Source organism: Myxine glutinosa, chromosome 11, assembly GCF_964187855.1.
Source record: "Myxine glutinosa chromosome 11, kmMyxGlut1.1, whole genome shotgun sequence".
NCBI classification, from domain to species: Eukaryota; Metazoa; Chordata; class Myxini; order Myxiniformes; family Myxinidae; genus Myxine; species Myxine glutinosa.
In genome coordinates, this window is record NC_136271.1 from 98,545,213 (window position 1) to 98,554,975 (window position 9,763).

A 9,763-nucleotide genomic window follows, 5' to 3' on the forward strand; every position below is an offset into this window, starting at 1 on the left:
GCAAGGTGTGGCTTTGGGGGAGGTGGGGTGAGGGGAAGGTTTGAATGTGTGGGATGTGGATGAAGGTTTGTGTGCAGAGGAAGATTTCAGAATGTGGATAGCGGTGGAAGGTTGAAGAGTGTAGCATGCGGGGGAAGGTTTGAGAGTGTAGGGGAAGGATTGAGTGTGTGGGATGAGGGGAGATGCAGAAAAGGAGGACATGAGGTTGTTGGATAAAAGGAAGGATTTAAGATGAACTGTGATGATGGATTCCATGACCTCGCTGATGATTGGAGGTAAGCTGATAGGTCTGTCGTTGAGGGGATCAGTTTTTGTACCTCTTTCTGTAATGCTGTGATGTTGGCAGATTTCCAAGCAGATGGAAGATCGCCGAGGGAAAATGACAGGGTGAAAAGGGCAGAGAGAGGACGTGCAAGAGAATCAGAGCTTACTTGATGATGTACCTTTTCCTGATGTTCTTCCATACAAAACTTATGCAATTCCCCTAAACACATCTCTGTATTTCTTCCACCCCTCTTCCAATCATTTGGCTTCTTTGCTAACTTCCTCATACCTGGTCTTCATCCTCTCCTGATAATCTACCGCGACGTTGTCCCTGCACTTCCTCCACTTCATCATCTTCCGACTCTGCTCTTAACTTTCTTCCTTTTCTGCATGTGTACACCAAACACCACAGACTTGTGCTGGCTGATGACATGCTCTCCCGCCATCACTTTACAGTCACTGATCCCCCACAGCCGTTGCTTCCCAACTACCAACAAAACCAGTTCCGTTTTGTGCTGTCCTGTAAGTAATCTTGTGGCTGTCCTATTTCTGGAAGAATGAACCAGCTATGGCTAAATCACTTCTCGTCGCCAACTCCACCAGCTCTCGACCCTCTATATTCCTCAATTCCGCATCCAAATTTACCAACACATTCCTCTTCACCCGGCTCCTCTACTCCAACTTGCTCCTTAAGGTTCCCCGCAAGGCACAGCATCACCTCCATCTCAACCTTCCCCATCATCCTCTCCAGTGCGTCCCTGAACTCCTGCTTCTCCGCCTCAGTCCTTCATGTTTGTGGCCCATATATCGACACAAGACATACCATTTGTTTCTGTTTCACCAACCATGCCATAACTATCAATCCCTCCCATCTTTCCACTCTGACATATCCTTGCTGATCTCTTCCAATACTATGATTCCCACACCGTTACTCCTTCCATCCCCTCCCACATACAACAGCTTGTATCCTCCAACAGCTTGTATACTCCTTACCTGCCCCTCTATTGATCCCACATTCAGACTACCGAGCTGGACCTCTTTTCTAAAGAGCTGGTACCATCTTGTTCAGTTTGGGATGTTCTGGTCCTCAATCAGCAGCGATGCCTAGACTGACCAGTGCTAAATTGATAAACAGAGGGAAGTCTTCACCTGGACTTTATAAAAATGAGGATTTAGAAACTTATGCATATCATGTGATATGTTTCAAATACGAACATCTCCAGATAGCTGACTGACCATTTATTGTGTGATTCGTCTTCTTTTCCTTTCCTTCAATGGCAAATAGCAGCTTATAGGTCCATGTCAAAAATGATGTTCGAGAGATTATAATAGGACTCAAATTGTACAAATGAAAAGAGGCCTGATCACAAAGTAGGTCCTTTTAGACCTTTCAGCCTTGTCTCATTTGCTTTATCATTTAACATTCTAAATTACTGTATTTGCCCCATTCGTGCGAATCGAAATGTAGGGTTAAGGAATTGGTTCACTTTGTCTGTCCTGTCTACAGACGTCAGTTTATAATTGACGAACAAGTTAATTTCAATTGAATGTTATATTTTGAACGTGGATTGAAAACTAACTTGTAGGTTAGGAGTACTGTCGAATCCCGCTATTCGCATGGGATACGTCCCTGGGAAATGCCGCGAATTGCGAAATCGCGAATGGGGGGGGGGGGGGGGGGGGGGAGGGTGGGAGGGGCATTGGTTCAATGCAAAAAGGGAAGATTGTTTCCCGAATCGTGAAAATCTACGAATAGCGACGAACAAACCGCAAATGGCGAGGCAAAATCCACAGATGATGAGGCAAATCCTGCGAATGTCGATGAAAATCTGCGAATGCATGCCGTGCTATTATTGTTTCAATGGGGGAAAAGGGAGACAGCTAATTGCACTAATAGATACTGTGGAGTGTTTTCATTCTGTACAGTAATTCGCAGGGATGACGTGTTGTGCAGCTGGTGGGATATCCCGTGAAGCAATGTTTACCATCTGGTGGGATATCCGGCAAAACATTGCTTACCCGTGAAGGTGGCGGGATATCACGTGAAGCTATTCACAGTGTGAATGGTGGAATATCCTGCGAAGCAATGTTCACTCGTGAACAGTAGAATATTACGTGAAGCTGTTCACAGTGTGAATGGTGGAATATCCTGCGAAGCAATGTTCACTCGTGAACAGTAGAATATTACGTGAAGCTGTTCACAGTGTGAACGGCGGGATGGCGGGATATCCCGCGAAACATTGTTTACCTGTGAACAGTGGAATATCCCGCGAAAGCCATGAAAACGCAAACACATGGCAGCGAATGCAGGAGCAGGTCATGCCATGCTCGCGGCTCGTAGAAGATGTTTTTGTGCGTTTGTCCAGCTGCTTTATGCATTGCTGGTGAAAGATTGGTTTTATAAATATGTCAAGCTGGCGGCTCATGAAAAATGTTTTTTTTGTGCCCCTGAAAAATGGTGAATTCATGGAACATGGCCGCAAATAGAAAAAAACCCGCAAATAGTAAAAAACCCGCAAATAGAAAAAAACCCCGCAAATTCGCGGAACACGGCCGCAAATAGAAAAACCCCTGCAAATTGGCGGAACTCGGCTGTGAATAGAAAAAAACCCCGCAATTAGAAAAAAAAACCCGCAAATAGAAGAAACCCCACAAATTCGCGGAACACGGCCGCGAATAGAAAATACCCAGCAAATTCGCAGAATACGGCCGCGAATAGAAAAAACCCTGCAAATCCACAGAACACGGCCACGAATAGGAAAAAACCCGCAATTTCGTGGAACATGGCTGCGAATAGAAAAAAACCCGCAAATTCGCGGAACACGGCCGCGAATAGAAAAAATAACACGCAAATTCGTGGAACACTATCACGAATAGAAAAGAAAACCCCGCAAATTCACGGTACACGGCCGTGAATAGAAAAAACCACGCAAATTCACGGAACATGGCCGCGAATAGAAGAAACCCCACAAATTTGCGGAACACGGCCGCGAATAGAAAATACCCGGCAAATTCGCAGAATACGGCCGCGAATAGAAAAAACCCTGCAAATTCACAGAACACGGCCGCGAATAGGAAAAAACCCGCAAATTCGTGGAACACGGCTGCGTATAGAAAAAACCCCGCAAATTCACAGAACACGGCCGCGAATAGAAAAAAAAACACGCAAATTCGCGGAACACCATCACGAATAGAAAAACCCCCCGCAAATTCACGGTACACGGCCGTGAATAGAAAAAAACACGCAAATTCGCGGAACACGGCCGCGAATAGAAAAAAACACGCAGATTCGCGGAACACCATCACGAATAGAAAGAAAACCCCGCAAATTCACGGTACACGGCCGTGAATAGAAAAAAACACGCAAATTCACGGAACACCGTCACGAATAGAAAAAACCCTCAAATTCGCGGAACACGGCCGCAAATAGAAAAAAACCCGGCGAATTTGTGGGCCACTTTTCCGCAAATAGAGAAACAGGTCACATTTTATCACCCGCGAATATGCAGAACCCGTGAATAGCGGAACTGCGAATAGCGGGGTCCGACTGTACTTTCTTTCTGAATTTGTCCCGATCGCACATGCGCAGAGAGGAGTGGGATATTTTTTTTACTCTGTCTCCATCTGGCAGTGAAACAAAATTGAAAATGATTCCAGATGGGAAACATAGTTTTTAAGGACGTTATAAATGACACAAACAACAGGCACGAATCATTAATCTGCGAAACCTCTGCGGTGTAATGGCAGAGGTGCTCACGTGCTAAATAAGGTGGTGTAAAAGATGCTGCATCAACAGCGGTAAACTTCCAAATGTTTTTGGTCTACGACCTTTCAAATATTAATTTTATTTCAATATAATTGTATACTTGAACACTGTTAAACAGAAATCGACTTGTTGGCACTCGGCTAAAACCTGGCCAAAACATTACGGCATTTTACAACATCTCGACCAATCAAATTTGCCGCTCGCAGACCCTGCTCATGTCATTGTTTTTCTCATAACCGCGGAGACTAAGGTGGTACCATGCATTCTCTAGTTCAGAATGTAAAATAGTTCTTGGTTCTCTTTCCCCCAAAATGCTTTGCTCACTTCTGCTCTTGTTCCTTCTTGGTTCTTATTTCAAGCCTCGCCTCTTCTGGCATCCCCGTTCGACCGATACCCTCCCGAGCGTCCTGACCCTCACGTGCGGTGCTCTGATGTCCTGACATTGGCACTAGATTAGCATCTTCCAGACTTTTTGCAAACCTTGACACTTATAGTCTGCATGCTGACATTGTACTGTAGTGCCTTCCAAAAGATATGAACCTCATCTTCTGCACATCCTTTCTTCTGTGTTTAATTATGCATGGCATCGGTTGTAGTGATTGGTCATTCCTGCTCACTGAGTGCACTCAATGCCCTTTCACATTCTCCTGTCATGTGGAATGGAAAACGTCTTATACGGTATGCAGTTTTAAGATATATACTGTTGTGCTTTCCATCTCGCTTTTAAATCTGGTTTTATTATATTGCATCGTTGGATAGTTAAGAGTCGTCCTGACTTGAGACTGTACAATGAACATTTGATTGCAAATTACAAATGGCAACTGAGAACATGAGAAAGCATTCCTTCCAAGTTTAGAAATTGGGAGTTATAGGCTTGAAACCTTTTGGCCTTTTTTGGCTTGAAACCTAAGTTGGTGGTTTCTTATTTTCTCAGCAAACATTACTGAGCAGTGATCAAGGCTTCTTGGCTGTTAAATGGGTAATCATAAAGTGAACACCTTGCGTTTGTGTACGTGCCATTTGTGCCTCGGTTCGTGGGTTGAGAATGTGGCCGATGTGCTATACTGTGTTCGAGTTTGAAAGTCTTATGAGAAGAATGTGTTTGTGTTGATAAAGAAAGAAAATGGAGAACACTTTTGAGGATTTCCTGATTCGCCGAGAGAGTCTGAGCGCAACATACCTGTGCACCGGTAAACACTGTGCATGCAATGATGTTTCTCGCTCCAGTTGTTGTTTTATTCATGTTTCTGTTTGCAATTTTCCTAGTTGAAGATCTTATTGTGTTGGGAAATAAAAAGGACCGACGTGTGTTCTGATGCAATGTTAAATTAATTGCACCGCAGTCAAGGAGAGGATCAATGTGGGTATGGAGGTTGAGGGAGGAAAAGCAGGGATTGGAAGTGGAAAAGGTGGTGACCCCAAAATGTGGAAAAGGATACTGTATTTTGAAGGAAAGTCGACGAACAACACCCTCTATGAAGCTGTAAGTAGTATCGACTGGTCTCCCAGCATATCCGTCTTTCCCGGATTCTGTGTATCCACGTCAAGAGGATTTGGTGAAGATTGGTTCTCAGAATTCCCAAAGTGATTCTTCACGATTGAGTGATCAGGTCAAAAGTAATACATAGCAGGATATCTCAAAAGTTATGGACGGATTCGGTCAGGTCGGGTATGTGACGAGGACGAATCAATTCGATTTTGGTGAAGATCCGAATCAGAATCCGGATTTTTTTTATTTTTTCGGTATACAGAATCGAGGCTCGTGAAAGAGCTAACATTTATCACACAAATAAATCAAACAGCAAACAAAATATATAAAAAGGGGAGCGGTAGACAAGATGGGGAGAGAAGGGGAAGCACACAAACACAACATTTGAGCGCAGGGACATCGGGAGATGTGTGGGAGGGAGAGGGCTTGGGGGGAGGAGGCATGGGAAGGGGGGGTGGGAGGGGGGTGGGAGAAGTAATAAAACACAAGGACACCAAGGACTTCCAGGAAAGAAGTTGGTATTTCAAAAAAGTGGATTTGGGGTGAAATTAGCAGGGGTAGAAAAGATCAAGGTTTTGGATGGCGGAAGATAAGAGATGGTGGTGAACAGCTGTTGTAAAGACCTGGAGGGAGGAGTGGGATTGAAGAGAGTGAGGGAGTTTGTTCCAGAGGCGGGAGAAAAGAGGAATGAAGGAGTGAAGGTGAGCAGAGAATCTTGATTTTGGCAGTTTAACCATAAGAAGGTTGCAGGCAGATCTTGTGTGACCTGTAGGAATATTTTGGGGACAGAGCCCAGAGAGAGCTGGGGGAGCAAGGCCGGAGAGCAGTCGGTAGAAGACGGAAATACCACCAACCTGCCTGCGGTGAGTGAGTGAAAGGCCCTCGGAGATAGCTTCATCGCGAGAGATTCCAATGATTCTGAACGCTTTGGTTTCAACAGCATGAAGACGAGCTAGGTGTGAGGCAGGAGCACCAGCCCAGAGGGGAGAGCAGTATTCCATTGAGCTGTGGATGAAAGCCTTGTATGTGGTGAGGAGCTCAGGAGTGCCAAGGAAGGACTTCGCACGATGGAGGATGCCCAGTCGGTGACTGGCTTTGGAGGCCAGCTTGGAAATGTGGTTTTCCCAGGAAAGATCATGGCAGATAGTGAGACCCAAAAGCTTGAGTGACAGAACTTCTTGGAGAGGATTATTCAGAAAGTGGATGGGAGGGTTGTCCAGTCGGTCTTTTCGGAGAGACATCGTAAGAGTGTGAGATTTGTCTGGATTGAAAGACATGTTCCACTTGTTTGACCAGTCTGTGATTTTGTCCAGGTCTGCAGAGAGTGAGGAGGCTGCAGACTGCCGATCTGAGGGATGAGGAATGGAGCGGCAGAGAGTAGAGTCATCAGCAAAGAGATAGAGAGGATTTTCAAGAGAGTCAGAGAGATCATTGATGAAGACCAGAAAAAGCACAGGGCCCAGCACACTGCGTTGGGGAACTCCAGCCTGAATAGGAAGAGGAGATGAGAGAAACCCATTCAGGGCCACACCTTGACTACGACTCGAGAGGAAGTCCACCAGCCATGCGTGGAGATTTCCATGGATACCAAAGGAGGAGGGTTTGGTGAGCAGAGCGGGGTGCCAGACCGTATCGAAGGCACGTGATATGTCAAGGGAGACAGCTCTAATTTCCTGTTTGGCATTGAGGACCTCCATCCATTGTTGAGACAGCAGAAGCAGCATGTCCAGAGTAGAGTGACCTGGTCTGAAACCAAATTGATGATCAGAAATCAAGCCATTGGAGAAGAGGAAAGATTTCATATCCGAAGCAATGATGGATTCCATGACTTTGCTGATAATTGGGAGAAGGCTGATTGGTCTGTAGTTGCTCGGATCTGTTTTTGCACCTTTTTTGTGCAAAGCGGTGATGTTGGCTGATTTCCAAGCAGATGGCAGATGACCTTGAGCAAAAGAGAGGGTGAAGAGAACAGAGAGAGGGAGTGAAAGAGCGGAAGAACAGGATTTTAGGACCCGTGGGCTGATGCCGTCAGGTCCAGTTGCAGAATCAGAGTCGAGGGTTGACAGAAACTTTCTGATACGAGAATACGAGAATTATTTAATTTTAAGTGATTCTTCACCATTGAGAGATCGGGTGAAAAGCAATACATAGCAGGATATCTCAAAAGTTATGGACGAGTTATGGATAAACTTGGTGGATGAGTTGGTTCGGTGACGAGAACAAGCCGATTAGATGTTGGTTCAATTCCGAATCCAGATCCGGTCTATCAGTGGAATACAAAACATAAACTGTTTAGCCTGGCGGAGGTACGCGCTCCACTGAGTGTCCTTCTTGTTACCCTTGCCAGAGGAGAGGGTATTGCATTTGAGTCCGTTTGTTTGTTGTCTGTCTGTCTGTCTGTTTGTTTGTTTGTTTGACTGTTTGTCCGCACAAAATAAATATGATTTTCTCTGCAACCGTTGGTCCGATTGACAGGAAATTTTCACCATAGGTGCAACTCCACCTGCAAAAAATGTTAATGATAATTATGACGTCATAGGTCACGTGGTTCAGCCGCCATCTTGGAAAAACCGAAAAACTTTACACATCCATATCTCCGAAAGCGCTGAATAGAAAAAATTGAGATATGGCTCAATGAGAAGACCTCTCCATGGGGAATAAAATATATTAATGATGATGTCATAGGTGACTCCATTATGACGTTATAATTTGACAAGTACAAAACTTCATCCGATCAAGAAGAAATTTCTTGAACATAATCGAGGAATAAATTAGTGGAGAAAAAAATAATGTCGATGACGTCATCGGTCACGTGCTTCGGCCTCCATATTTGTTTTAACACAAAAGCCTAAAAACCACTGAAAACATCCTGGTGAGGGTTTGCAATTTCTGATTGTTCTTTCTTGTTTGTGTATGCAATAGTTGTATTTTAATCAGTTACATTCCAACTTTTCAACATGTGCCACTAATTGCTAAGTGGATTCGTAGGTTGATCAAGCCTATTGGCCTAATCCAGAAAACCGCCATTATCAGTCACTCATTGGAGGTCAATGCTCTAAAGTTCACACCATTGGCTATAACCACATCACCTGGTATGGAGCGAATGGATCAAATAGAAACCACTTCACTGTTCTGGGTCTGGAGTCTGGAAACCATCTTGGGTGACACCGTCTATTCCCATGTAACTCCTGACCAACGTGATGCGTCTTCAAACACACCAAACCGCATGTGGTCCACACAAACGGATATAAAAAGGTAGCTTGGAAAAATTACAATTGGAATGATAAAACATTGGATAAAATACAAAGGGAAGATTAAAAAGCTTTACGCAGTCTACCCATAGAGATAAAGGACTAAGGTAGGGGCAGTGTTGAAAAAATACACAAAGTCTAGGCTCATGGAAGAGCAGGTAGACAGAGGGTAAAAAAGGGGAACATTATGGGACCACAGTTGGATACATCAAGCAAATTGGATGAACAGGAACAAAGGCGAGAGAGATACAGATAGAGTCACCTGTGGGTAAGAGGATTGGGGTAGCTTGGGTTGATGGGAGTATTAAAGATCAAGGGTAAGACTAGGGGATGACGTGAGAAGGTGGAGCACCTACTTGAAGCCCTGGAGGGAAGAGTGTGGCAGCTGCAGAAACAAGTGAAAAGAGGAATAAAAGAGTCGATGTGGGCGGCAAACCTGGATTTTGGTGTATAACTAGGAATGGAGTTACTGGAAGACTTACGTGCTTCCTGGGGGAAATGGAGAGGGTCGGACGACCGGAACAGCAAAGGCGGCTAGACCGGAGCTAGTTCAAGGGAACTGTCCAGGGCTATACAACACACAACAACTATGGATGAAGGCCTTGTCAGCTGTGAGAAGTTCAGATTTTTTCAAGGAATGTCATATAACGAAGGAAGATAAGTTTGAATGTCAACTCAATTTCAGGAATGTCAGTCTGTGTTTGGGTTTAGAGACGCACACCGAGTCATGGTTGATGGTGACCCTTGGAAGTTCAAGAAAACGATCTTCATAGACCAGTGGATTTGTTTGGCGATCCTTCCAAACGCACAGGTTGAGATTGTGAGATTTTCCAGGATTGAAGGACATGTTCCATTTATCAGACCAGTGTCTAATCAATTGCAGACCAGCAGAGAGCGATGCAGTCTGCCCATCAGTGAGATAGGGGTACTGGACGACACAACATGGAGTCTTCTGATAGTTAAAACGAAGAGAGGGTTTCCAAGAGCAGGAGA